The sequence below is a fragment of the Callithrix jacchus genome, chromosome 2, assembly GCF_049354715.1.
Source record: "Callithrix jacchus isolate 240 chromosome 2, calJac240_pri, whole genome shotgun sequence".
Lineage (NCBI taxonomy): Eukaryota > Metazoa > Chordata > Mammalia > Primates > Cebidae > Callithrix > Callithrix jacchus.
In genome coordinates, this window is record NC_133503.1 from 204,893,229 (window position 1) to 204,920,214 (window position 26,986).

The window sequence follows — 26,986 nt, forward strand, 5'->3', positions numbered from 1 at the left end:
GGGCCGTCAAACCTGAGCTATGGCTGGAGCCATCTCAGCGAAGCACAGTCTCCCCTGATTCCATCCCTTCTGGAAACTTCCAGGTGCAGCGAGATGAGTGTGAGGCCGGGCTGGGCCCAGGAGAGAAGCAAGGGGACCTGGGGGTGCCGCTCCTGGGATGGCCTCCAGGACAGAGCAGAGACATCCTAAAAGCTCAGATTCCCCTACACCCGGCCAGAGAGGTCCCAGGGAATCTGATGGCTCATTGGTGGTGCCTCTCATGTCCCCCAGCACCCGCGTCCGGTGGCAGCCGACAGGGTGGCTGTGGAGAGCCTCGTGATCACCCATCAGTAACCTTTGTTCTGAACCGGCTGCTTTGTTTCCATGGAGGAGCAGGGTTTGTAAGGCCCAAGTCACTGAGCAGGAGCTTCCTAAGTCACGAGACCCTGAGGCTTCCCGCCTCCCCCAGACCTGGAGCTAAATCCACGGGGTCAGCGCTGCCTCTGACGTTTGTCCTGGTCACCCTCACCCCTGCCCCTGCCTCTGCCTTTGCCTTCCAGGGAAGGGGGAGCAGCGTGCCACCTGCCAGGGCAGGGGAGACAGATTGCAAGACACAGAAACAGACAGGAGACAGAGAGAAACGGAGATAGGGCAGAAAGAGAGAGAAGGAGGGAAGAGGAGAGGAGAGAGAACAGAGGGTGAGAAAGGCCAGTGCCCGCAGCACTCATGGGTGCTCCATGCTGGGGCCAGCGCACTCCCGGAACAGGCCGTGCCCCAGGTGCTCAGGGCCCGGGTGGGAATTCCCAGGACAGCTGTGGGTGTGGTGCTCTGGGCACCTACCTGCCTGGATGCTGGCCTTGCAGTGCTGCTGTCCCTCCCCCACGGACACCACATTCCTGCTGTGTTTACTGCTGAGTTATCAGGAGAGCCAGTGCTTACCCAAGCGTGGATGGGTCCTTGCGGAAGTAAGCCAGAGATAAGCTGGGACGGGCTGCAGACTTTCCTCTGAGTCACCAGAACAGCTGGGCCGCAAAGCTCAGCAGTGGCAGCAGAAGCAGAGACGGGCTGTGGCCTCCTTCCACCAAGCGTGTCTGATGGTGCCCTGGCTGTCCTGAGTGAAGGGTCCAGGGAGGCTACCCGGCCAGAGCCCTGGGCCTGGATGTGGCCAGGTTGATGCTTGTGGCCTGGAAGCCTGAGGGGTCAGAGCCCTTCCTGGAAGCCACGGTCATCCACAGAACCTTCTGCTCTACAGCACACAGCTGGGAAAAGTGAAGGGACACCCACAGTTATTGTCAGATAAATAACGGTAGTGTAAATGTGTGGGATTATAAAATAACACAGTTTTGTAACATATTCAGAAAATGCAGAACAAACACAGGGAGAGGACGGGCGTCCTCATTTCGCTGTCCATGGGCGAGAAACAGCCAGTTCAGCATTTTCCACCCTGACACGTGCACGTGCACAAGCATATTACACGTACGTGCCAACGCCATCCTGACACATGCACATGCATATTACACGTATGTGCCAACTCCACCCTGGCACGTACACACACATATTACACATGTGGCAACTCCACCCTGGCATGTACACACACATATTACACATATGTGCCAACTCCACCCTGGCACGTGCACACACATATTACACATATGTGCTAACTCCACCCTGACACTTGCACATGCACACACATATTACATGTACGTGCCAACTCCACCCTGACACTTGCACATGCACACACATATTACACGTACGTGCCAACTCCACCCTGACACGTGCACACACATATTACACATATGTGCCAACTCCACCCTGACACTTGCACATGCACACACATATTACACGTACATGCCAACTCCACCCTGACACGTGCACACACATATTACACATATGTGCCAACTCCACCCTGGCACGTGCACACACATATTACACATATGTGCCAACTCCACCCTGGCACGTGCACCCACATTACACGTACGTGCCAACTCCACCCTGACACGTGCACACACATATTACATGCATGTGCCAACTCCACCCTGGCACATGTACACACATATTACATGTACGTGCCAACTCCACCCTGGCATGTGCACATGCATATTACACATATGTGCTAACTCCACCCTGACACTTGCACATGCACACACATATTACATGTACGTGCCAACTCCACCCTGGCACATGCACACGCATATTACACATGTGCCAACTCCACCCTGGCACGTACACACACATATTACACATGTGCCAACTCCACCCTGGCACGTACACACACATATTACACATGTGCCAACTCCACCCTGGCACGTGCACCCACATTACACGTACGTACGTGCCAAGTCCACCCTGGCACATGCACACACATATTACATGTACGTGCCAACTCCACCCTGGCACGTGCACATGCATATTACACATATGTGCCAACTCCACCCTGACACTTGCACATGCACACACATATTACATGTACGTGCCAACTCCACCCTGGCACGTGCACACGCATATTACACGTACGTGCCAACTCCACCCTGACACTTGCACATGCACACACATATTACATGTATGTGCCAACTCCACCCTGGCACATGCACACACATATTACACGTACGTGCCAACTCCACCCTGACACACGTATTAGACGTATGTGCCAGTACACGTTCCCAGGTGGTGCACTTCGCACCTGGAGTTTCTCACAGGGTGCACGGCTCTGTGTGCAGATGCGTCTGGCTGATTTCTCTGTTTTCTATGGTTGAACGCTCCACAATGCTCTGGTTTACAGACACGGCTGCGATAAACATCTTAGTTCCAAAGCCTCCCCGCCTCTGAACTCCTGGGCAGATTCTTCTAGAAGTAGAGCCCTCTCCCAGCCGAGGCACATGGGGTGGGTGGAGGGGGGCGCTGTGCGGTCAGACTCTGGGGCGAACCCTCTCCTGACCTTCCGGAAAGTGAGCTCCCACCAGAGCAGTCCCTACGCCTCCAACTCCCTTCCCCTTCTGCTGCCGGCACCTGGACACAGCTGGTGTCCCTCCGTGAACCGGGTCCACCCGCAGGGCCAGGCTCCTGGGGGAGGCTGCATCCTCCTGGGGTGAAGAGCCCAGGTGAGAGGGGAGTCCCCATGTGGGGGCAGAGCAGGAGCTGGAGGAGGCTTGGGTAGGGGATGGCACCAAGAGGACGCAGAGGCCAGGCACAGGGGCCTGTCGGGCATGGGGCTGATACAGGAGCAGGAGGCTGCAGGGTTGGTCACGGACTCTCAACAACCCTGGGAAGCAGCCTAGAGCCTCCGGCTTGCCCTGGCAAGGCAGAGCTGACCACCTGTGCCCCGGGGTGCTGGGTTGACAAGGAAGGAGCCTACTGAGGTGAGCGCTCTCAGCCAGGGACGAAGAGCAAGGGCCTGGGAGCTTAGCGGCCGGCGCCCAGGTCCCTCCCACCAAGCCATGGGGCCAACTCGCCACACGCAGCCATCTTGACTGTTTTCGACCATGGATCTGATAGAAATCAGTCCAGGACTTAGGGAACGTGTGTGGAAATGCAACGTTGGACCAGCAGGGACTCAGACAGGAGGGAGCAAGTGTGGCTGCCCGGGAGGAGAGGGGAGGCTCCTCCTGGACCCGGGACGCCTCTGGGTCGATTGGACCTAGCACCGGGTGTAGCGGGCTCTGGGGGCAGGTGCGTCCCATGGCAAGGAGGAGGTTCACCTCCTTAGACACAGATGTGGTAAGAAGTCATGTGGTCTGGAGTTCCAGCCGTGTTTGAGTCAGTTTTTGGAAATCTTTGTTCAAATGCAGCTTTGAGAGGAAGTCCAGTCTAAAACAAATACACACAAATTTGTTGAAGACCCTGGGCTGAGGGATTTGGGGGAGGAGCCCCTCCCACAGCCCCTCAGGGCACTCCATGCACCTGGTGACAAAGGGCTGGCTGGGTCAGCCCTCATTCTACAGATGAGGAAACTGAGTCCTGGGGACACAGAGATCACTCCAGCTGGAGGCCAAGGGGGCACCAGACCCCAGGCCTCCTTCCCACAACCCAGCCCAGCCCGAGGGCCCTGCTCACCTCACAGCCCCACCCAGAATAAGGTCCTCCCACTGGCCTCTCCCGGGGAGCTGCCTCTTCCAGCTGGGGGCCCCAGCACCCACCCCTGCCCAGTCAGTAAATGAACCTAGATCTTCAAAGTAGGAGCTCAGTTGCCCTTAGACTCCATGGCCCAGGATGTGGGCACAGCGTTCCTGGGTCCCAGAGAGGAGGGGTGGTCGTCAGCTCCGTCCACCTGACCCCAGGGCATGAGAGGCCTCAGTCCGTCCACCTGGTCCCAGGGTGTGTAGGGGTCCCTGGTGCAGGGGAGGCTTGAATGCCAGTTCCAGCCCCAGGAGGTGCTGAGTTGTTTGTGGATGGGACAGAAGGGGCATCCAAGGACCTGGGCTGTCCCTGAGCTCCTCCTCCAAGCACCTCCAGAATCTCGTAAAATGGTTTCTAAGCAACGGTTCATGATTAAGCATCAACCAGGGAGGTATCTTCTCAGTGGCCTGTGCTTTCCCGAGAAGCACCTGGGACCCCACTGAGCATCTGTGAGGAGAACCCGGGCCAAGCAGGGTCAGCCTCTGTGGAACATTTCAGGAGCCCTGCCTGTCTGGCCCCTGCGCCCGTGTGGGGGTCCCCTGGCAGCTATCGTCCCCATGTGAGTCTGCTCTCTGAGGCCTCCAGACATCCTTCCAGGCCCCTTCCCCCAGCACCTCGGTGCTCTTCCTCCTACCCAGGGCCTTGTGTGCCCAGACCTTCATCATCTCCATTCCCTGAAGTGCAGAACCCTTGCTGGCCCTGGCTGGGCCTGCCCACAGCTCTCCAGCCTCCCCAGCCTGTCGGGAGCCCAGGGCTGTACCTCGGGGTGGGGGACGGGGCTCCCCATTTAGCAGCCCTGATGGGATCCTTAGGTGGAAGTGGAGCACACACAGCTGGTCAGAGGGGGCTGCTGCCCTGGAAGGAGCTGAGGGAGCAGAGGGCTTCCCTTTTTTCTCCTGTTTCCCCGTTCTTGCCCCTCCCTCACCCCCTGCCACAGCCCCTGAGGGATCTCAGAGCTTACAAACCAAGCAAGGAGGAGCTTTCTTGTTACCCAAAGGCTGCTGGCCGGCCCCTTCTGCCTCTGCCCAGACCTGACCACGGAGCACCTGCTCTCCCCATCTTCCCTGGGGCCGGCCCTAGTGTCCTCTAGGCCTTGCTGAGTGCAGTGCCAGGTGCTGGCTGCTGAATCTGGGTGCTGGGTTCTGGGTGCTGGATTCTGGGTGCTGGGTGCTGGGTACCAGCTACTAGATGCTCCATGTGGTTTGCCGAACTCCTGCCCCATGCCCATCTGGGACTCCTGAGGATTTTGTCCTCCGCCAGGTGAGGGGCGTCACCAGCCCAGCATCTGTGAATCTGGGGTCCACACCCTGGCCTCAGAGCTGGCCTTGGAGTCATTACGAAGCAGCGTCATTAAGGACAGAGGACTCCTGGGAACGAAGCCTGCTTGTTTACGGAGCCCGCGCTGTTGCCGAGAGCAGGAGCGCCATTAACAACGCTTGTCTCTGCCCCTTCCGCGGGCTCATTGACCTTCACGCCAAGCGAGGCACTTTGCAGCTGGAAGTGCTTCCAAGGAAACCTCATTTGGGGGAACATTTTTGTCGGGTGAATGAAACTCAGAGTCCACCAACAGCAATCATGCTGGAGAGGGTTCTCCGTGTGCCCACAGCCCCCCTGGGCACCCTCGCCGGCAGCAGCTGTCCAGGGGAGCTCCTGTACACCATCCACTATCGCGAATGTTAAAATGTAACTCCCCTTCGCTCTCCCTCAGCCAACAGCAGCACCGCGGAGCAAAGGTGAACCATGTGGTGTTGATAAGATCCTCGGGAGCACAGGGCCTCCCCGGCACCCTACTCCAATCCGCTGCCACTGAGGGGTGGGCCGTGGGAGAGGCAGGGCCCCGACACCCTTCCTTGGGGCAGCGGGGGGTGGGGGGGCTCCCTGGCCTTGAGTCCCAGAGTCCCTGACCCTGATGCCCGCTCAGCAGGGTTCTCAGGTGCATCTGCCGAGGGTGCTGAGGGGACCTGAGAGGGAGGGGTCGGGAGGGACACTGAGGCAGGACCCCACCTCTGCGCAGTGCTGGGGCCTCCCTTGAAGCCCACTCGAGGTGAGGTCACCGCAGCGGTCAGAGGACACGCAGGATGGGGGCTCCTGGGTGGGAAAAAGGCCAACCTCATGGGTGCCTGGGGCCGGACTTGGTGGCTCACACCTGTAATCCCAGCACTTTGGGTGGCCGAGACGGGCGGATCATGAGGTCAAGACCATCCTGGTCAACATAGGGAAACCCCCATCCCTACTGAAAATACAAAAATCCGAGTCATGGCACCAAAAGATAAAAATGTAAACATATTTTTAAAATACAAACACTATCTGGGCATGGTGCTGTGTGCCTGTGGTCCTAGAAGATGCTTGGGAGTCTGAGGCAGGAGAATCGCTTGAACCTGGGAGGCAGAAGTTGCAGGCGACAGAGCGAGACTCCATCTCAAAGAAGAAAAGACAATTCAGTGAAAGGAACGAGAAAGAGAAGAGAAGGCGTCCTGGGCAGACACCGGCCCCAGGCACGGAAGTGCAGGGTTTTCCTAGCAGGGTTTGCTGGACACTTGGAAGGGCCAGGTTGGGTGTGGTCTGGGATGGGTGGCCAAGGTCCAGGGGTCAGGGTCACTGCCGGGGAGGTCCCAGGGCAGCACGGAGCCTCCAGCATTGAGTCCCAGAGTCCCTGACCCTCATGCCCCCTCAGCAGGGTTTCCGTGTGAGGAGCCCAGCAGCTGGCATGGGTGGAGGACAGGCACGTGCCAGGGCCCAGAGGAAGGAGGGGCTGAGGGTCAGAGGTCACGGGAGACAGAAAGGAATGGGGTGGACCCTCTCCCAAGGCGGTGGGGTGGGGGAGAAGCAGTGCCTTAGGGTCTGTCCTGATGCTCCTCCAGGGTCTGCTCAGAGTGGCAGCAGCCCCTCCTCCCTCCCCCTCCACCACCAGGCACAGGTGTGGCCTTCTCTTCCAGGCCCCCGGACCTGTGTGGGGCCAGCCCTCAAAGCACTGTCCCTTCAGGCTCACCTGGGCCCAGGGCGAGGTCCGACCCCACGGTGGACCTTGAGTCACTGCAGCTTCTGTGCCCAGCTCAGGAACAGAGCAGCCTCAAGGCCAGGAGCGGGGAGGGCGCAGCCTCTGCAGCCCCGGATGCCACGCGACTCCTCCTCCCCTTTGGGTGTTGGCAGAGAGCAAGCACAGCGTCTGAAGCATTGAGAAGACAATGGCTCCCTTTTTTCTAGAAGGCCCCAGAGCCTTCCATGAGCAGGCACAGGGATCGGGAAAATCCCAGGGCTGCTGCGGGGGATCCGAGGAACAGGAGATTCTAAAGGGCCTCACTGCTCCAAAGCCCAGGCTCCTTGGAGGCCTCGGAAGGGAAAAGGGCTCCTTTCGGGGCATCCTCCCTGCATCCTGGGTGCTTCGGGCGGTCTCCCCTAGTGCCAGCGGGGGCGGCCCCCGGGACTGGCGGGAGAAGCCCAGCCACTGCCCTGTATGGCAGTTGCCATGCTCAGTGCAGCATTTCCGAAGGAGAGAAGGAGGGAGACACAGCAGCTGGACTCCTAGTGGAGCCCACCCTGGAGCCTGAGCATGCGGGCTGGAGACGGAGCCTCGCACTGGCCTGGAGCCCAAGCACACGAGGGCTGGAGACGGAGCCTTACACTAGCCTGGAGCCCAAGCACACGAGGGCTGAAGACGGAGCCTTACACTAGCCTGGAGCCTGAGAACACGAGGGCTGGAGATGGAGCCTCACACCAGCCTGGAGCCCAAGCACACGAGGGCTGGAGACGGAGCCTTACACTAGCCTGGAGCCTGAGCACACGAGGGCTGGAGATGGAGCCTCACACCAGCCTGGAGCCCGAGCACGCAGGAGCTGGAGACAGAGCCTCACACCAGCCTGCCTTTGGGACTATCACGAGGGCTGCCATGGGGAGGAGGAATGAGGAGCAGATGTGGAGGGGCTTCAAGGGCCCCAGTGGGTGGGGTGGAGGGCAGCGGATAACCAGGGAAGTGTGGCTCCTTGGGGAGTCATAGATGGAGGCCGGTGCCTGAAGCCGGGAGAACGAGGGCTCTGAGGACAGAGGGCCTCAGATTTGGGCACTCCAGCCATTCCTGTGACAAGCCCCATGGAGGAAGAACCGGGCACCCAGATACATGGCCATGAGGCCCCCACCCCACAGGGGACCCAGAGGCACAGGCTTCAGGCACGAGGGGAAAGGGTCCTGCTCCCCACCCCCACCAGGGGCATATCAGGCTTCACTGAGACAGTCCTGGGGACCCTGGGAGCTTTCTATGAGTGCTCAGCAGTGGGGTCCCCAAGGCCTGGCACAGGCTTTCCTTACAGCCAGGCTGGCAGCCAAGGCCTTGGGCTGAGTCTCAGGACCAGACAGGCGGCTCTGGACCCCCAGTCCTGCCCGTGGCCGTCTCCACCCCTCTCACTTTTCCTCAAGGCTTCCTCAGGTCCAGTGGTCGGGGCCTTGGAGAGGCCGGTGAGGCCCATGGGGGTTGAGTTTCTTCCCTGCAGCCTCAGCTCTTTGCCCAGTCCTCTTTGCTGCTGGGTGCAGCTGGCAAGCCCCGGTGTCCCTGGAAACCTGTTCCTGGTGAGGGCCCAGGCAGCGCCAGCTTACAGGGGACACCCACACAGGCAGACCTAGAAGGGGTGCACCGTCCCCCTGAGCTCAGCCAGGCATCAACACGGGGTCACCGCCGGCTCAGGCGGCACTTATAGGGCTGCCCCTCGGCTGCCACTTCCCATGGGACTGACCGGGGCTGAACACGAATGACGTGGCTTATAGCTGGGTGACCAGACCACAGGTGCCACGTGAGGGGAGCTGCATTCTCTTCTGGATTCTAGCTCCACAAGTACAGAGACAAGAGCCGCCATATTTAGAAGTAAAACTTTTTTCTAACAACGAAATAGTATAATTAGAAAATGTGGAAAATGGGGTCCACGGGATGATATTTAGCAGAGAGGAGCAACACCGACCCCAGAGTGAGGCGCTGCACTTCCCAGCACAGCCTGGACCAGGCCCGTGGGCCCCTCTGTCATGTGGAGAGGGCCCTGCATCGTACAGAGCAAGCGGTCTGGTCAGGGCCTCGGGCCAGGAGGCCTGGAGCGAGATGACTGGCCTGGAGCGAGATGACTGGCCTGGACCCCAGGGACTCACTCTGACAAACCCCCCGGGCCCTGGCAGGAGCAGCCCCCTGGGAACGTGGGGACAGCTCCTTCAGCCTGATGCTCCGGCCTGGACGCAGGAGCTCTGGAGAGAAGAAACCCGACCCCACAGGCCCTGCCTGCCACTCCTGCCGTCCGGAGGCCCCAGGGAAAGCCCCGGCTCTAGGCATGGGGGTGGGTGCCCGAGCGAGGGCATGGGCATGTCAGGGCTGAATGTGGCTCCCACCAGATGGGCATCTCCCGCCCTGCAGGGCCTGGCTGGCCTGGTCTGCCCTCGGCCGAGCCCCACTTGAGGGAAAGCTGGGGCAACCTCGTTTAGGACTGTGTAGTCGTCTTTTGAACACAGAGTGGTGTGAGTCCTGTGGAAAGATAAGACCCGGAATACGCGTGACCGCTGTCCCCAGCTGTGGAGTGGAGAGCATCGCGTTGTACGAGGTAAACACAGTCAGGCACCGCCCAGGCCGGAGCCGGGGCCCTGGCCAGACGAGGGCCACGCAGCTTTCACACCCTGGCCCTCGGGCACCACGGAGCCCGGCCCCAGCCAGCAGCTGCTCTGGATTGTGGAGGCGCCAGCGGCCGGAGGACGGCGGGTGGGGGAGGCCCTGGACTGAATGAGGCCGACACCCAAGGCCTGTGTTCCGGCGTTCCCTTCTCTGCCTTCAGAGGATCAAATGAGTTTCTAGGAAGAAAAATACAGCTGGGCCCTCCTCCAGCGGGCAAGCAGGGACAGAGCGGACACCCGTGTGTGCCCCACGTCCCTGCTGTCCCCGCAGTCTCTGACTCCAAAATCACAGGGGAAGGAAAGAGGAGGGAACGGGCTAGTAGGAGGAGGAGGAGATGTGGGCGTGAGGAGGGGCTCATCTTGAGTGAGTGAGGCTTCACGCACGCACAGGCCTGACCTCCAGCCTCACAAACATACAGGCCTGAGCACCAGATGTGTCTCCTGCTCTGGACACGGCAAGAAGGGAGAGGAATGGCTGCCCCTGTGCATCTCACCGCCAAGGAGGCTCAAGGCCGGGTGGCCCCCCTGCCTTCTGGTGACAGCATGTGCCACATCCTCAGCCACTCAGCAGGTGAGCCACAGGCTGCCCGTGCACTGGTGCCTCTTGCTCCTAGGCATGGTGGTCCTGAAGGCGGTGGGGATGGGACACTGGGAGGCAGGACGTCCACACCACAGCAGGCTGCTCGCCTGCACCAGAGGAGAGGTGGCCTGAGGCGGGGGTGCGCGCTGGCTCGTGGCAGCTGCTGTTTGACCAGACCATCGAGGACAGGAGGAGCACACTGGAAAGGTGAGGCAGGGTGGTTGGGGGCGGGGTCTCCCAGGGTCCCCAGGACTGTCTCAGCCTCTCCAGTGCTCACTGCTGGAGAACGCTGCGCCCTGTGAATGTCACGAGGATGTCCCAGGCACTGGGGCTCTCCGTGTTAGGGTGGAGATGCACCACCTTCCCAGCTGCCCCGTCCTTCCTGCGTGAGTTTGGGGACAGGTGACCATGGTGGCGATGGGGAGAACACGAGGACTCCACAGCTCTTGTTTCCCCTCACGGAGGCGGCTCTGGTCACAGTGTCCCTGCAGGGCCCGGCCACTGGGCCAGCCGACGGAACCTGGGCTCTTCCGTGGCGGGAAGGGCAGGGTTGTTCTCCCTGGGTGGGTGCTTGTCTGGAATCAGGTGTTGCCGTCCCTGACTCCAGGGCTGTCTTCAGCACCATCACCCACAGTCCCTCCAAACGCCTCATTCAGAGGTTAACATTTCCTGCTGTGGGCGGGAGGGGGGCAGTGGGAGCTCCGCTGTGGGCGGGAGGGGGGCCCTGCTGGGTGTGGTACCTGACAAGAGGCCCTGACTGTGAGCCCACAGTGGGTTCCTGGTGTGTTGAACAAAGAATCTAACAAAATGCACAGAACAGCACAGACCGGAGTGACGGACGCACTGATGGCAGCAGGGCACACTCCATGGGGACGCAGCCTCCGCGCCAGCTCCAGAGCCCCCGTTAGGTTTGCATTGGGCTGTAAGAATTTGAGGCCTTTTGAGGCCTCCCATTTGCCACACCCTATGAAGGACTGGCCCGCGGCCAATCAGACATTTCTTTTGTTATCTGAGGTGGAGACACCCGTCCCATCATCCCAGGAGGGAGGCTGTGGCCTGGGTGTTGCCCAATCCGGCCTGGAACCTGCTGCTCTCCTGCTGCTGCCTCAGCCCTCGGTGACCTCCCCCCACCCTTCTCCTGCTTCAGGTGCAGGGGGATGGTTCTCAGTCAACGGGGGGCCAGGGTCGCTCCTCCTGCTCAGGTCCCGGGGGTGGCAGTGAGCCACGTGCAAAGCGCCGTGGTCCAGCCCCGCAGCTCTGGGCTCTGCTGACTTCAAGGCTGATTCTCCCACCAGGAGAACACAGTGGGTCCCTCCCACTGGTGTCCAGCCTCTCTAGCCTCCCAATCCCAGCCTCCTTCATCCCAGCTTCCTCCATCCCAGCCTCCCTAATCCAGCCTCCTCCATCCCAGCGTCCCAATCCCAGCCTCTCTGATCCCAGCCTCCCCTAAAGCCCAGCCTCTGAGGTGGGAATTGTTAGCATCCCTCCTCCATGGACAAGAAAGCTGGGGCCCGGCGAGGTTGATGGCCTGTCCTGGTGGTGTATGGGAGGGATCGGCCTCTAAGGGCTGCTTCTGCCCGTCTCACCAGCTGCAGGCTCCGGGCGTCACGTGTCTTGAGTCCACATTCTTTTCAAGCACCCTGCTCCTCCCGAAGCTCCGGAGCCGCCAGCACTGTGGGCTGAGTGTGGGACGGGACAGAGCCGCTCCAGGCTGGCGGGCGCTGTTTGTCGACCTGGGCGTCCCTCCCTGTTCCTGGTCCCGCTGGCTCCCCGGCTTCTCTGGAGTCAGGTGTGGCCGCAGAAAAATGTTAGGTCAGTGACAGGTGAGCAAAAGTGTGAATACAACCTCCAGGAGTTTTCTTAAAGGAAGGAACAGGCCCTTCCCCTCTCCACGTCTCCTTCCGGCTGCCTGGGAGGCACTTGTGAGGCCTGGAGCCTCAGCAGCCACCTGTGCTGCGATGGTGACTCGGCAAGACTCCCGGAGCCTGTGTTCCCAACACCAGGTGCCCTATACCAGCCCCGGGCCCCTTCGTGGGTATTCTTAGTGTGGGAGAAAAATCAGCTGTGGGTGGGGGACGGGATGGGATGGAATTGGGAGCCTGGTTCCCCCAGCTGAGCCAGGTGACCGTCGCTCAGGAAGCTTTGTGGTCAGCAGTATCTGGGTGGACCAGCAGAGGGCACTCAGACCCAGAGGGAAAGTCACGCGCCCAGGCCGGTGGCCGCAGGAAGACCCGCCCCAGTGAGTGGTTCCCCAAATCCCTGCTCGCACAGGGTCGCTGGAGGCGAGGGCGCCTGAGAATCCACAAGCAGGGCTCGTTCTGCGTTTATGAAGTTCCAGCTGCCCTTAGACTCCACGGCGGGGAAGACAGAGACAATGAACCCTGGGTTGGAGGTGGGAGCGCAAACCTCAGGGCCCTTTCTGGGGACCGAGGCTTTGTGTGGGGTGTCCCGGGAGGGACCCTGGAGCCACCTTCCGTCAAACGCACTCAGCTTTTACTTTGAAAAGTAAAAGGCTTGGACAAAACAAACTCCAGAGTCTGGTTCCAGTTTGAAATTTTTAACAAGCAGCCCCACTTCACCCCAGTTCCGATGTCACCGAGGACCTCCTGGAAATGACTTTCAGCCTCTGCTGGAGTCACAGCCGAGCCTGGTGCAACTGAAGCGTGGGCCCTGAGCGCTGGTGGCTTGGTGAGCTCAGGCTGGAGGGGCCCGGCCCTTCAGAGTCCTGAGGACCCCGGATTGGGCAAGGCCACCCAAGGCAGGCTCTGGGTTCCTTTCCGGGGGTCTCCAGCGCCATCCATGCCTGAGCCCTGTGGAAGAGTGACTAGGAGGCCTCCAGTCAGACCCGCAGCCCTGCCCTGGGGAGCGGCCTCCACCCCACAGGACAGAGAGACCCACTGGCTGCCGGGTCTGGGTCCAGCCAGGGCCAGCATGTGGGGGTCGTGGCCCTTTGGCCTCTGCCCTGCACTTTTTCCGGGAGTGTTTTTGTGAAGTGCTACAAGGCTGATTTCGTCTCTCCTGGCCGCTCAAGTCTGCAGCTCTTTCCACAGCCCTTTAAAATTAACTAGAGAGGAGCTTCCTACCTCCGTTAGCCCTTTCCTTCCCTTTTGCCAACATCCTACACATCTCAGCAAGCATTTTAATACAGGAAATTTCTGCTCAAACCGCTTCGAGAGAGTTACCCACCTGGCCCCTGAGCACGCACAGCATTTCCCTGTTGTCGGGGAGGGTCTCAGGTGATGGGGAAGTGAGGCCTGCCGCCCACCACAGGGAAGGACTGAGCATGGCGGGAACACGCATGGTGGGGAACAGCTCTCAGTTTTAAATTTTAATTTATTATGTATTTTTCCATTTATTTGACATGGGGTATCGCTCTGTCACCCAGGCTGGAGTGCAGTGGCACAATCTTGGCTCACTGCAACCTCCGCCTCCCGGGTTCAAGCAATTCTCCTGAGTCAGCCTCCCGAGTAGCTGGGACTACAGGTGCGCGCCACCCCACCCAGCTCATTTTTGTAGTTTTAGTAGAGACGGGGTCTCACTATGTTGTCCAGGCTGGTCTTGAACTCTTGGCCTCAAATGATCCTGCTGCCTCAGCTTCCCAAAGTATAGGAATTACAGGCATGAGCCACTGTACCAGGCCCAATGAGTGGCTTTCATGTCCCTCTCTGTCCCCACCCAGATTCAAGGTGACTTATACTGTTTAAAAAGTGAGAACATTGGAGCCATTGAGAAATTAGCAGGAACTGCTGGACGTGCACATGCAAAAAAAAAATCTAGACACAAACCTCACACTTTTCACAAAAGTTGACTCAAAATGGATCACAGACCTATATATAAAATGCAAAACCAGCCCAGCACAGTGGCTCACACCTGTGATCCCAGCACTTTGGGAGGCCAAGGTGGGTGGATTATCTGAGGTCAGGAGTTCAAGACCAGCGTAGCCAACAGGGTAAAACCCCATCTCTACTAAAAAATACAAAAATGAGCCAGGCATGGTGGCGGGCAGCTGGAATTCCAGCTACTCTGGAGGTTGAGGCAGGGGAGTTGCTTGAACCTGAGAGGCGGAGGTTGCAGTGAGCCGAGATTGCACCATACACTCCAGACTGGGCAACAAGAGCGAAACTCTGTCTCAAAAAATAAATAAAATAAAATAAAATGCAAAACCATGACAGTCCTGGAAGAGCTCAGAGAAGATCTGGATGACCTTGGATGTGGCGTCGCCTTTTTAGATTCAACCCCAAACTCACGATGTATGCAAAGACCTGATCAGCTAGATGTCATCATAACTAGACACGTTTGTTTTGTGAAAGACACAGCCAAGAGAATGGGAAGACAAGCCACGGACTGGGAGAAAAGTATTTCCAAAGACATTCTGATTACGGAGAGCTATACACAATATTCAAAGAACTCTAAAAACTCAGCAATGAGAAAGTAGGTCGGGGGCAGTGGCTCACACATGTGATCCCAGAACTTTGGGAAGCTGAGGCAGGCGGATCACCTGAAGTCAGGAGTTCAAGACCAGCCTGGCCAACATGGCATAGTCCCATCTCTACTAAAAATACAAAAATTACCCAGGCGTGGTGGCTCACGCCTGTAGTCCCTGCTACTCAGGAGGCTGAGGCAGGAGAATCGCTTGAACCTGGGAGGTGGAAGTTGCAGTGAGCCGAGATCACACCACTGTACTCCAGGCTGGGTGACAGGCAAGACTCCAACTCAAAAAAAAAGAAAATAAATAATCTGATTTAGAAATAGACAAAAGGACTTGACCAGATACCTCAGCGAAGATGCATTAGCAGCAAACAATCTTCTGCAGAGATGCCCACGTCACAGGTCCTCAGGGAAATGCAAGTTCAGACCACACTGAGGCTGGGTGCGGGGCTCATGCCTGGAATCCCAGCACTGCGGGAGGCTGAGGTGGGAAGATCACCTGAGGCCAGGAGTTCGAGACTAGCCTGGGCAATACAGCAAGACCCCAGCTCTAAAAAACTTAAAACTCAAAAAAATTTTATAATAACTAACAAAAACGACCCTGAGATACCATTACACACCCATCCAGGACACTGGCATGGCCAATGCTGGCGAGGATGTGGAGCAGGGAACTCTCGCTCACGGTGGTACCAATGCAGAAGGCACAGCCACTGTGGAAGATGGCGTGGCAGCTCCTTACAGAGCTAGACACACTCCCACCATGGGACCCACCGTCATGCTCCCTGACGTGGCAGAACCTGTGTGCGTATTACCGAGTGACGAAGCGTCTCTTCAGGTTACACATGGTGGTCTCAACCGCATGGCAGTCTGGAAAAGGCGAAGAAATCAGTGGTTCCAAGGGCTGAGGGAAGGAGGGCTGAGCAGGGGAAGGATTTTAGACATCCGGCTGCTCTATGTGAGACTATAATGGCGAGTCCATGTCGTGGTCCAGACGGGTAGAACGTGCCACACCAAGAGTGACCCTCGTGAGGACCCAGGACTCTGGGTGATGATGAAGGGTCAGTGTGGGGTCATCACTTGTAGCACATACCCCGCTCTGGAGGGGTGGCAGATGATGACGGGGGCTGGGTGTGCGTCAGGCGGAGGGGCAGGGGGCGTGGAAAATCTCTACCTTCCGCTCAGTTATGCTGTGAACCTTAAATTGCTCTAATTCAAAAAATAAAGTCTGTTTTTTAAAATTGGGGAAGAACATGAGATAAAGGCACATTTTATTTTATTTTAGAGACAGAGTCCAGAGGCTAGGGTGCAGGGGTGCGATCTTGGCTCACTGCAACCTCTGCCTCCCAGATTCAAGCAATTCTGCCTCAGCCTCCCGAGTGGCTGGGATTACAGGTGTCCACCACCACACTCAGATAACTTTTATTTTAGTAGAAACTGGGTTTCCCCATGTTGGCCAGGCTGGTCTCGAACTCCTGACCTCAAGTGATCTGCCCACCTTGGCCTCCCAAATTGCTGGGATTGCAGTCATGAGTTGCCGCACCCAGCCAGACACTTATTTTGAAGATACACGCAATGTTGCTTCTGTGGGATTACAGACGTGAGCTGCTGCGCCCAGCCAAAGGCACTTATTTTGAATATACACCTGATCTGAATTCTATATTCTATTTCAAAATGTGTCTTAGTTTCTTTATGCATTAAAAAGCAGCAAATGTAGTCACATGAGCACAGTGTCAGGCATCTACCTTGGATACCCACACAGTGGGTCTACTCCAGGCATCCACCTTGGATATCCACACAGTGGGTCTACTCCAGGCATCTACCCTGGATATCCACACAGTGGGTCTACTCCAGGCATCCACCTTGGATATCCACACAGTGGGTCTACTCCAGGCATCTACCCTGGATATCCACACAGTGGGTCTACTCCAGGCATCTACCTTGGATACCCACACAGCGGGTCTACTCCAGGCATCTACCTTGGATATCCACACAGTGGGTCTACTCCAGCCAACTGCAGGAGTGGGCCTTGCAGGAGGGGCTCGTGGGGGCTGCTCTCGTTACACCGCTGTCTTCAGCCACTTTCTCCCACCTTGGCATCCCTCACGCCCTTTCCAGGGACGTGTGGACTTCAGGGGTCTTCATCATGGTGGCATTCATTGGGTGTTTGGGGCTCTCCAGGTGCCGGGGCTCCCACTAACCCTCACAGCTGCCTTGCTGGTGCTGCCATTATCGACAATCAGAATTTCAAGAAAGTTGGGCATCCGTTGCCACAGCAGCAGTCAGGCTTCAGCCAGCTGGGCTCCAGAGCTCCCGAAACCACCCATCAGACCGTGTGGCACATTCTCAGATATTGAATGTCCGGCTGGATAAAAGTAACTTCTCGTTGCACTGGGAGCTTCCCCACTCACCGTCTCTGGGCTGACGCAACATGCTAAGGCCCAGGGTCCCTGGAAATAGAACCCGAGTGTTGTCAGTGGCCTGGCCTGATGGTCAGGGCCACATACAAGGCCGCTGGGCTGCGGCTGGGCAGTGGTCATTTCAGGAGGTCGTGTCGTGGGGTCCTCGGGTGGAACATGTGTTGGGATCTTTATGACCTGGAGGATCATGGTTTTTGAGGGAGACCAAGGCCTCTGTGTCCTGGCCAGCCTGATGGGGGGTGGGAGGAACTGAGCCCAACACCAACAAGCTAGGAAACAGGCAAGTTATCTCTGCCTCTGTGCCTCAGTTTACTCATCTGTCCATTGTAGTAACACTTGCGTTTTTAAGGATTCTGCAAAAATCGCACCATGCATATGAAATGCTTGCACCCCTGGCCTGGGCAGTGCTGAGCAGAAGCAGCTGTTGTTCTGTTTCAGCAGCTGAATGCCAAACATACAGATGAGCCAGTGCAGTGTGAGGCGGGTGTGGGTGCTGGGTGGAGGCGGGTGTGGGTGCAGTGTGAGGCGGGTGTGGGTTCTGGGTGGAGGCGGGTATGGGTGCTGGGTAGAGGCGGGTGTGCGTGCTGGGTGGAGGCAGGTGTGGGTGCTGGGTGGAGGCGGGTGTGGGTGCGGTGTGGAGGCGGGTGTGGGTGCTGGGTGGAGGTGGGTGTGGGTGGGGCGTGGAGGCGGGTGTGGGTGCTGGGTAGAGGCGGGTGTGGGTGCTGGGTGGAGGCGGGTGTGGGTGCAGTGTGAGGCGGGTGTGGGTGCTGGGTGAGGCGGGTGTGGGTGCTGGGTGGAGGCGGATGTGGGTGCGGGGTGGAGGCAGGTGTGGGTGCGGCGTGGAGGCGGGTGTGGGTGCTGGGTGGAGGCGGGTGTGGGTGCTGGGTGGAGGCGGGTGTGGGTGCTGGGTGGAGGCGGGTGTGAGTGGGGTGTGGAGGCGGGTGTGGGCGGGGCGTGGAGGCCGGTGTGGGTGCTGGGTGGAGGCAGGTGTGGATGCTGGGTGGAGGTGGGTGTGGGTGGGGCGTGGAGGCGGGTGTGGGTGCTGGGTGGAGGCGGGTGTGGGTGGGGCGTGGAGGCGGGTGTGGGCGCTGGGTGGAGGCGGGTGTGGGTGGGGCGTGGAGGCGGGTGTGGGCGCTAGGTGGAGGCGGGTGTGGGTGGGGAGTGGAGGCGGGTGTGGGCGCTAGGTGGAGGTGGGTGTGGGTGGGACATGGAGGCTGGTGTGGGTGCTGGGTGGACGCGGGTGTGGGTGGGGCGTGGGGCGGGTGTGGGCGGGGCGTGGAGGCGGGTGTGGGCGGGGCGTGGAGGCGGGTGTGGGTGAGGCGTGGAGGTGGATCTGCCTTATGAAATGGGTAGGGGCCCTATGCACGAAAAATGGCACAGGCATTTGGAAGAGTGACACTTTTTCAAGAAATAAAACTACCCTGAGTGATGGTAAAAATGAAGAAAAAATAAAGAAATGAAACACCCTTCCACTCTGTGACCCGGCCAGTCCTCCCAGGTGTTTACCAGAGAGAAGAGGAGGCAGACGTCTGTGCAGAAGCAGGCACAGGAAGGCTTGTAGCTGCTGTGTTTCCATATTTTAATTGCCGCAAACTGGAGACAGCAGAGTCCAGGCTCAGGAGCACACCTCAGCTGTGGCCCATCCGTGCTATGGAGCGCTGTTCAGCACCAGGGGAAGGGGCTGTGGGCAGAGCTGCAGACACATCAACAACGTCAGGACCACAGCGGGCGAGGAGAGGGCAAGGCAGGCGGGGGCCCTGGTCTGTGGGCTCCACAGCAGGAAAAGCATGCCTGGGGCAGAGACGGCCAGGCCAGCGTTACCCCTGGGTGAGGGCCGACAGCAAGGCCAGGACAGAGCTTTCCGGGGTGGTGCTGACACAGGCGGACGCAGCTGTCCACACGGAGCCTGCATCCCCGCCACCAGCTTCTGTGCCGAGGGCTCGGCTTGTCCCCAGGGTGGTGCTCAGTCACAAGGCACAGGACATTTCTGACCACAAGTTCTGCTTTTGCCATAAATTGCACCCTGGCCACACCTGCCAGTTCTGAAAGCACCTGGTGCCCAGGTTTGTCCATCCCCAGCTGCATCTCCTGAGCAGGAAACTTGCAGGAGTTTGTATCTCGAAGGATGGGGCTAAGATTGTGGGGTGGGCGGGAGCCACGAAGAGCCCTGCAACACTCAGGGTTTTGCTGGGTCGTAAGGAGCATTCGCGGTAGAGGCACCTGGCTCAAGAAGGTATTTAGGTTCTTGTCATCATCAGCCTCTGGACCATAAGTGGCAGGCACACATGTTGAAAACAGCAACAGAAGACAGAGGCTGCGTGGCTCAGATGTCTGGGCAGGCAGGGCTGGCCGGGAAGCTGGAGGCAGGACCGGCCGTGGCCTCTCTGCAAGTCTGTCATTTCTTCCCTGAGCCTGGGGCTCCCACTGCCCAACCACTTTCGGGCTCTCCTTAACTGCTCCAAACCCATAGCATCACCTGATGGGCAGGTGCTTCCCCCATGCTTCCTCTCCCTGCACTGCCCACCCCACGCCTGACCGTCCCTGGGCTCCCCACACACCCCTACAGTGCCTTCCACATCCCCCCTGATGACAGGTGCTTCCCCCATGCCTCCTCTCCCTGCACTGCCCACCCCACGCCTGACCTTCCCTGGGCTCCCCATGCACCCCTACAGTGCCTCCCACATCCCTCCTGATGGCAGGAGTCTCAGGACAGCTCCCTTGTGGGGTTTCCCTTTGTGTCCCCAGCCGTGTGAGGCATGTCATTCTCTGCACATCCCTGTACTATGAATGGATGGGTTGGTGGATGGGTAGATGGATGAATGGGTGGGTGGATGAATAGATGGATAGATGGGTAGATGGATGGGTGGATGGATGAGCAGATAGGTGGATGGATGGATGGAAAAATTGTGGATGGATGAAGGGATGGATTGATCAATGGATTGGTGGGTGAGTGGATGGATGAATGAATGGATAGATGGATGGATTGATAGATGGGCTGGTGGGTGAGTAGATGAATGAATAGATGAATGGATAGATGGATGATGGATGATATATGCGTGGGTGGGTGGATGGATGGTTTGATGGATGGACTGCTGGATGGATAGATGGATAGGTAGGTGGATAAATAGAAAGATAGGTGAATGGATGGATGGATGGATATGTGGATGGATGGATGGGCAGATGAGTTGCTGGGTGGATGGAGGGATGGATGGATGCGTAAGTGGATAGATAGAAGGGTGGGTAAATGGATAAATGGATGGATAATTGATGGATGGACAGATGAGTGGGTGGGTGGATGGATGGATGTGTGGGTGGCTGGGCATAAGGATGGATGGATGGATGGATATATGGGTGGATGGGTGAATGGAAGGATGGAGGGAGGGGTGGATGGATGGATGTGTGGATGGATGGATGGACGGATGGATGGATGGATGGTAGAAGGGGTGGATAGACAGATGGATGTGTGGATGGACAGATGAGTGGATGGATGGATGAAAGAAGGGGTGGATGGATGGATAGATGAGTGGATGGGTGGATGAAGAGGTGGGTGGGTGGATTGCTGGATGGATGGGTTCATGAGTGATGGGATAGAATGAGTGAATGGATGAGTAGGTGAATTTATTCCTCAGGCCCTGGAGCTGGATCTGCTCTACAGTCCGTGAGTGGCCTCTGTCCCATGCACTAGCCTCCGTGAACTATGCTCCACACAGCAGCAGGAACCTGATTCCTGAGAGTCATGGGTGTAACCTCTCAGGCTGTTACTCACTGGGACCACCCAGGAGCTCCTTGCAAAGGCGAAGGCTCCTGGTCTCCCAGTAGGCAGAACCCCAGTCTCCAGGACGTGGCCTGGGGCCGGCATTTTTCCAGCCCTGGTGGGGTCCTATACCATCAGCCTACAGGAGCCTTCCCAGGAGGGGCTGGTCTTCCCACTCAGTTCTTTGTGTCCTTGGGAGCCAGAATGTCTCCCTGCACCCTGGGGGAATGACCCTGCCGTGGTGTTCCAGGGCCCTTATTGTGTGTGCCCAGAGGAGGGGGCTGAGCCTGGATTTTCTGCATCTCAAGGACGCTGCGGCCAGCCTGGGAGGAGGGGCTGCCTGGGTGGAGGCTTCCATGTGGCTGTTCAGAGTGCCCAGTCCCTCCTGTCTCAAGGCACAGCTCTCAGGTGGATAGAGGACAGGGGCCTTGGAGACCGTGGGCCTGGCTTGTCCCCACCCCGGTGCTGTAGCGTCAGCTCGTGGACCAGAGCTCCCGCCAGTTCCCGGACCCCCAGGGTCTCGGCCTCCCTCCTTGCTCAGGGTCTGCACTTGCGTCTGGAAAGGGCATGAAGCAGAGGTCATGGCACTGGCCCCAGATACTCCCTCCCAGAGCCCCGTGCCTGCTCTGGCCCTCATGGGCCCCTTGCCTGGGAGACACAGTGTTATCTGATTGAGGAGGACTCCTGGCCCCGCATCGAGACACAGGGTGTCCTGCAGGGAAAAAAGGGGCCCAGCCAACCAGCTCTGCACAAAAAGCACCCTCTGGAGACGGATTTATCCGCGTGCTGGCTCTTCATGCAGCTGGAAGACTGTGGTCTCTGAGGCCAGCAAAGGGAGGCCAAGGGACACGTGGCCGCGCCTCCCACAGCGCTGGTGGCTTCGTCTCAGCAAATTAGGAGCAAAAGCTTCTCAGTCAATCAGAGAGCGCCCCTGGAGGAGGTGCTGAGATCACCAAGGTGGAACAGCTGTCTATGTGTGTGTGTCTGTGTGAATCCATGTGTGCGTGTCTGTATTTCTGTGTGTCTATGTGTGTGTGTCTGTGTGAATCCATGTGTGCGTGTCTGTATTTCTGTGTGTCTATGTGTGTGTCTGTGCGAATCCATGTGTGCGTGTCTGTATTTCTGTGCGTCTATGTGTGTGTCTGTGCGAATCCATGTGTCTGTCTGTATTTCTGTGCGCCTATGTGTGTGTCTGTGCGAATCCATGTGTGTGTCTGTATTTCTGTGCGTCTATGTGTGTGTGTCTGTGCGAATCCATGTGTGCGTGTCTGTATTTCTGTGCGTCTATGTGTGTGTGTCTTTGTGAATCCATGTGTGTGTCTGTATTTCTGTGCGTCTATGTGTGTGTCTGTGCGAATCCATGTGTCTGTCTGTATTTCTGTGCGCCTATGTGTGTGTCTGTGCGAATCCATGTGTCTGTCTGTATTTCTGTGCGCCTATGTGTGTGTCTGTGCGAATCCATGTGTCTGTCTGTATTTCTGTGCGCCTATGTGTGTGTCTGTGCGAATCCATGTGTGCGTGTCTGTATTTCTGTGCGTCTATGTGTGTGTGTCTGTGCGAATCCATGTGTGTGTCTGTATTTCTGTGCGTCTATGTGTGTGTGTCTGTGTGAATCCATGTGTGCGTGTCTGTATTTCTGTGCGTCTATGTGTGTGTCTGTGCGAATCCATGTGTCTGTCTGTATTTCTGTGCGTCTATGTGTGTGTCTGTGCGAATCCATGTGTCTGTCTGTATTTCTGTGCGCCTATGTGTGTGTCTGTGCGAATCCATGTGTCTGTCTGTATTTCTGTGCGCCTATGTGTGTGTCTGTGCGAATCCATGTGTCTGTCTGTATTTCTGTGCGCCTATGTGTGTGTCTGTGCGAATCCATGTGTGCGTGTCTGTATTTCTGTGCGTCTATGTGTGTGTGTCTGTGCGAATCCATGTGTGTGTCTGTATTTCTGTGCGTCTATGTGTGTGTGTCTGTGTGAATCCATGTGTGCGTGTCTGTATTTCTGTGCGTCTATGTGTGTGTCTGTGCGAATCCATGTGTGCGTGTCTGTATTTCTGTGCGTCTATGTGTGTGTGTCTTTGTGAATCCATGTGTGCGTGTCTGTATTTCTGTGCGCCTATGTGTGTGTCTGTGCGAATCCATGTGTCTGTCTGTATTTCTGTGCGTCTATGTGTGTGTGTCTGTGCGAATCCATGTGTGCGTGTCTGTATTTCTGTGCGTCTATGTGTGTGTCTGTGCGAATCCATGTGTGCGTGTCTGTATTTCTGTGCGTCTATGTGTGTGTGTCTGTGCGAATCCATGTGTGCGTGTCTGTATTTCTGTGCATCTATGTGTGTGTCTGTGCGAATCCATGTGTGTGTCTGTATTTCTGTGCGTCTATGTGTGTGTCTGTGCGAATCCATGTGTGTGTCTGTATTTCTGTGCGCCTATGTGTGTGTCTGTGCGAATCCATGTGTGCGTGTCTGTATTTCTGTGTGTCTATGTGTGTGTGTCTGTGTGAATCCATGTGTGCGTGTCTGTATTTCTGTGTGTCTATGTGTGTGTGTCTGTGCGAATCCATGTGTGTGTCTGTATTTCTGTCTGTATATGTGTGTGTCTGTGTGAATCCATGTGTGTGTGTCTGTATTTCTGTGTGTATATGTGTGTCTCCATATCTGTGTGTGTGTGTATTTCTCTCTGTTTCCATATCTGTGTGTGTTTGTGTTTCTCTGTGTCTCCATGTCTGTGTCTGTGTGTGTCTCTGTGTATTTCAGTGTGTGTATGTGTGTGTCTGTGTGTCTCTGTGTACATCTGTGTGTCTGTGCATTTCAGTGTGTTATCTATGTGTGTGTCTCCATATCTGTCTATGTCTGTGTGTCTGTATGTATATATCTGTGTGTGTGTCTATCTGTGTGTCTGCGTCTGTGTGTGTCTGTGTGTGTCTGTGTCTGTATACGTGTGTGTCTGCGTCTGTGTCTGTGCGTGTCTGTGTGTCTGTATGTATATATCTGTGTGTGTGTCTATCTGTGTGTCTGTGTCTGTGTGTGTCTGTGCGTGTCTGTATGTCTGTATACATGTGTGTCTGCATCTGTGTCTGTGCATGTCTGTGTGTCTGTATGTCTGTATACATCTGTATGTGTGTGTGTGTCTGCGTCTGTGTCTGTGCATGTCTGTGTGTCTGTATGTATACGTCTGTGTGTGTGTCTGTGTGTCTTCGTCTGTGTGTGTGCATGTCTGTGTGTCTGTATGTCTGTATATATCTGTTTATGTGTCTATGTGTCTGCATCTGTGCCTGTCTGTGCGTGTCTGTCTGTATGTCTGTATTTATCTGTGTGTGTCTATGTGTCTGTGTCTGTCTATGCTTGTGTGTGCACAGATCCACGCTGTGAGATGAGAGGCCAGGGCACTGTGTGTCTGGTCCTGGTGGCCCCATGGATGTGACCCCCCAGGGCCTGAGTCTGCCCCCAGGTTTTTGGGCTGCCACACCATCTCACTCGCCTGCCCTTTGTTGCATGCCGGGCTGGGTCCTTGTGGGACGCAGCACCCCAACCCCCGCATGCAGCAGTGCCCAGGCCACTTGCGAGGGAGTTGGAGCTCACGGGCATCTGCGGCCCCCTGCCCTGGAGGCCCACGGCTCCTCCTTGGGAGGCACCTCAGCGGGGCTTGGGCCAGCATCCCTGAGCACCTCTCTCTGGGGCTCAGGCAGCCTGGAAACCTGACCTCGCTGGGGAGCCCAGGGCCCATGGAGCCCCACGGGGCCCCAGGATCAGGTCACTGCGCTAAGCCAGGCCACGGGTCAGGTGGCCGAGTTTCCATGATTGCAAGTTTCAAGTGGGGCAGGCCTCACCATGGGGAGGGGCCCGTGGGCCAGGACTGACCAGTGACCTTTCAGCATCGGGCAGAGCTGCAGGCCAGGAGGCAAGCCAGGCCCACATGGGGGTTTCTGAGCACCCTGACCCTGAGGTGCCCCAAGACTGATCTTTCAGCCCAAATTCAGGAGACCCATCGGGGATGTCACTCCGACCCCCCAGCACTGGGCACGGCTGCTCAATGAGCCCGGGGAAGCACTAGGAATGCTGGCCCCTGACTGGCTGCTGGAACTGGGCAGCGGACCCCATGACTGCAGCTCAGTGTCCCCACACCCCACCACAGCCCAGGGGAGACCACCGCCCTGACCAGATCGCCTCACCTGCTCCGTGTAAAAACGTTTCCAGAGCTGCTGCTGATCCCGAAACCCTCATACATGACCGGCCCCCACAGCTGGCTGGTCAGACACTGCAACGCACCTAAACTGAGCACAGCAGGGGCAGGCCCTGGAGATGGGCTCAGACCTCCGCCTGCCGGACGTCCCCACGGGGCAGGAGCATGGACCCCCCTCCCAGTAGAAGTCCCAGAGCTTCCTGCGGAGCACACACTTGTGAGTGGGAGGTTGCGGAGACACTCTGAGACCACCGAGAGCCCCTCCCGCACTCAGGGCCTCCCTGGAGCCCAGCCCAGCGCCAGACTCACAGCTCCCGCAGCTCACAGGCTTGCTGGGCCCAATCCTGCTCCTCCTCTTCCCAGCAAGGTGACCAGCAGCTCCTCTGTAAAATGGGGAGAGCCACAGCCCCTCACCCAGGGCTGCCGTGGGAAGGAAAGAAGTTCTCTCTCTCTCTCTCTCTTTTTTTGAGACCGAGTTTTGCTCTTGTTACTCAGGCTGGAGTGCAATGGCGCGATCTCGGCTCACCGCAACCTCCGCCTCCCGGGTTCAAGCAATTCTCCTGCCTCAGCCTCCTGAGTAACTGGGATTACAGACACATGCCACCCTGCCCAGCTAATTTTGTATTTTTAGTAGAGACGGGGTTTCACCATGTTGGTCAGACTGGTCTTGAACTCTCGGCCTCAAGGGATCCACCCGCTTCAGCCTCCCAAAATGGTGGGAGCCCCCTCGCCTGGGCGCGTAAGAAGCTGTCACAGTAAGCCCTCAGCTGCCCCCTGGCAGGTGGCAAACACACCCGTCGTGCTGAGCTCATTCTTAAGGAGGTAAAGAAACAGACCTGAAAAGGAAAGAGTCGGGTGACAGACGGGAGGTTTCTGAGGGAAGATGATCTGGCCAGCAAAAGCCAGGTTTCTTCCTCAAGAAAAGCAGAAGTCGCCCTCGTTGGCGTCCTCAGCAGGCCGGGGCAGGCGCCAGTTCCCAGGCCCTGTCCCTGGACAGAACCTGCTGCCAGGCGGAGGCTGCACCCAGAAGCCTGACCACAGACGTCTGCGCATTTCGTTTCCACTCCACCCAGAGTCCCCTGGAGCCCAGAATTCTGTCCCAGGCCCAGCCCTGAGCAATCATCCACCCTGCAAAGCCTCAAGGGCAGCCTCGCCTTAGACGGGATTCCTCAGTCTGAGAGACGACACACCCCCACCCACACTTCCAACCCCAGGGACTCAGAGGGTGTCTTTGGGGGGTGCAGGAGGCACATGATAAATGCAGGGGTGACTGGGGGAGGTTTGGTTGGTTTCTGCTGCCTGGGAACTTCGTTTCAGCCAGTTCCAGTGGGTGGCCCCTGGCCAGCACGGGGTCCGCTGCCCGTCCCGTCTCGGGATCCCCTGGGGTCAAGGCTGCTTCAGGAGGACTGGCCATAGGAGCCGGGTGAGGCCGTGTGTGCAGGCCATGGGCAGCTGGCTTTGCTGGCATGGGGTGGGGTGGCTGGTCACCAGCCAGGGAGCAGGCAGGGGTCTCGGCCAGTGTGAGCGCTAGAACGGGGCTGGAGGAAGGTTCTAAAAGCTGGGAGGTGCTGGAATAAAATGAGCTCTGCTTTGGATTCCCTGCAGACCCCAGGAAGCTCCTGCTGTGGCCTTTCGTGCACAGAACCTGAGAGCCCCCATGTCCGCACAGTGAGGGCGCCCTGGCCGGATGCACCTTCCAGAGCAGTGGGGTGCAAGACCCTCCCCTCAGCTTCTGTTGCCACTTGCTCCCTGGCTGCTATCCCGTAGCTGGGCACATGTCCAGCACCTTCTGTCGCTGGGCACTGCATGTCCCACCCAGCCACAGCCTCACCTCCACCCCCCCATAGGTCCTCCCTTGGCTGGGGCCGGCAACATGAGAGTGGGCTGCCCAGCTTAGCTGGAACATG

The 26,986-nt window shown here is 57.7% G+C and overlaps 1 protein-coding gene across 1 annotated transcript in view; it reads right to left on the minus strand.

The window, feature by feature from the left end:
- Positions 1 to 7,187, minus strand: part of SLC6A19 (solute carrier family 6 member 19) — a 43,196-nt gene extending 36,009 nt beyond the window's left edge. Inside the window, exons 1-2 of the mRNA XM_078365955.1 lie at positions 7,082 to 7,187; positions 919 to 1,238 (exon numbers count right to left, since the gene is read on the minus strand). The gene's annotated coding sequence lies outside the window, so the exon portion shown is untranslated. The remainder of the gene's footprint in view (positions 1 to 918; positions 1,239 to 7,081) is intronic.
- Positions 7,188 to 26,986: the final 19,799 nt, after the last annotated feature.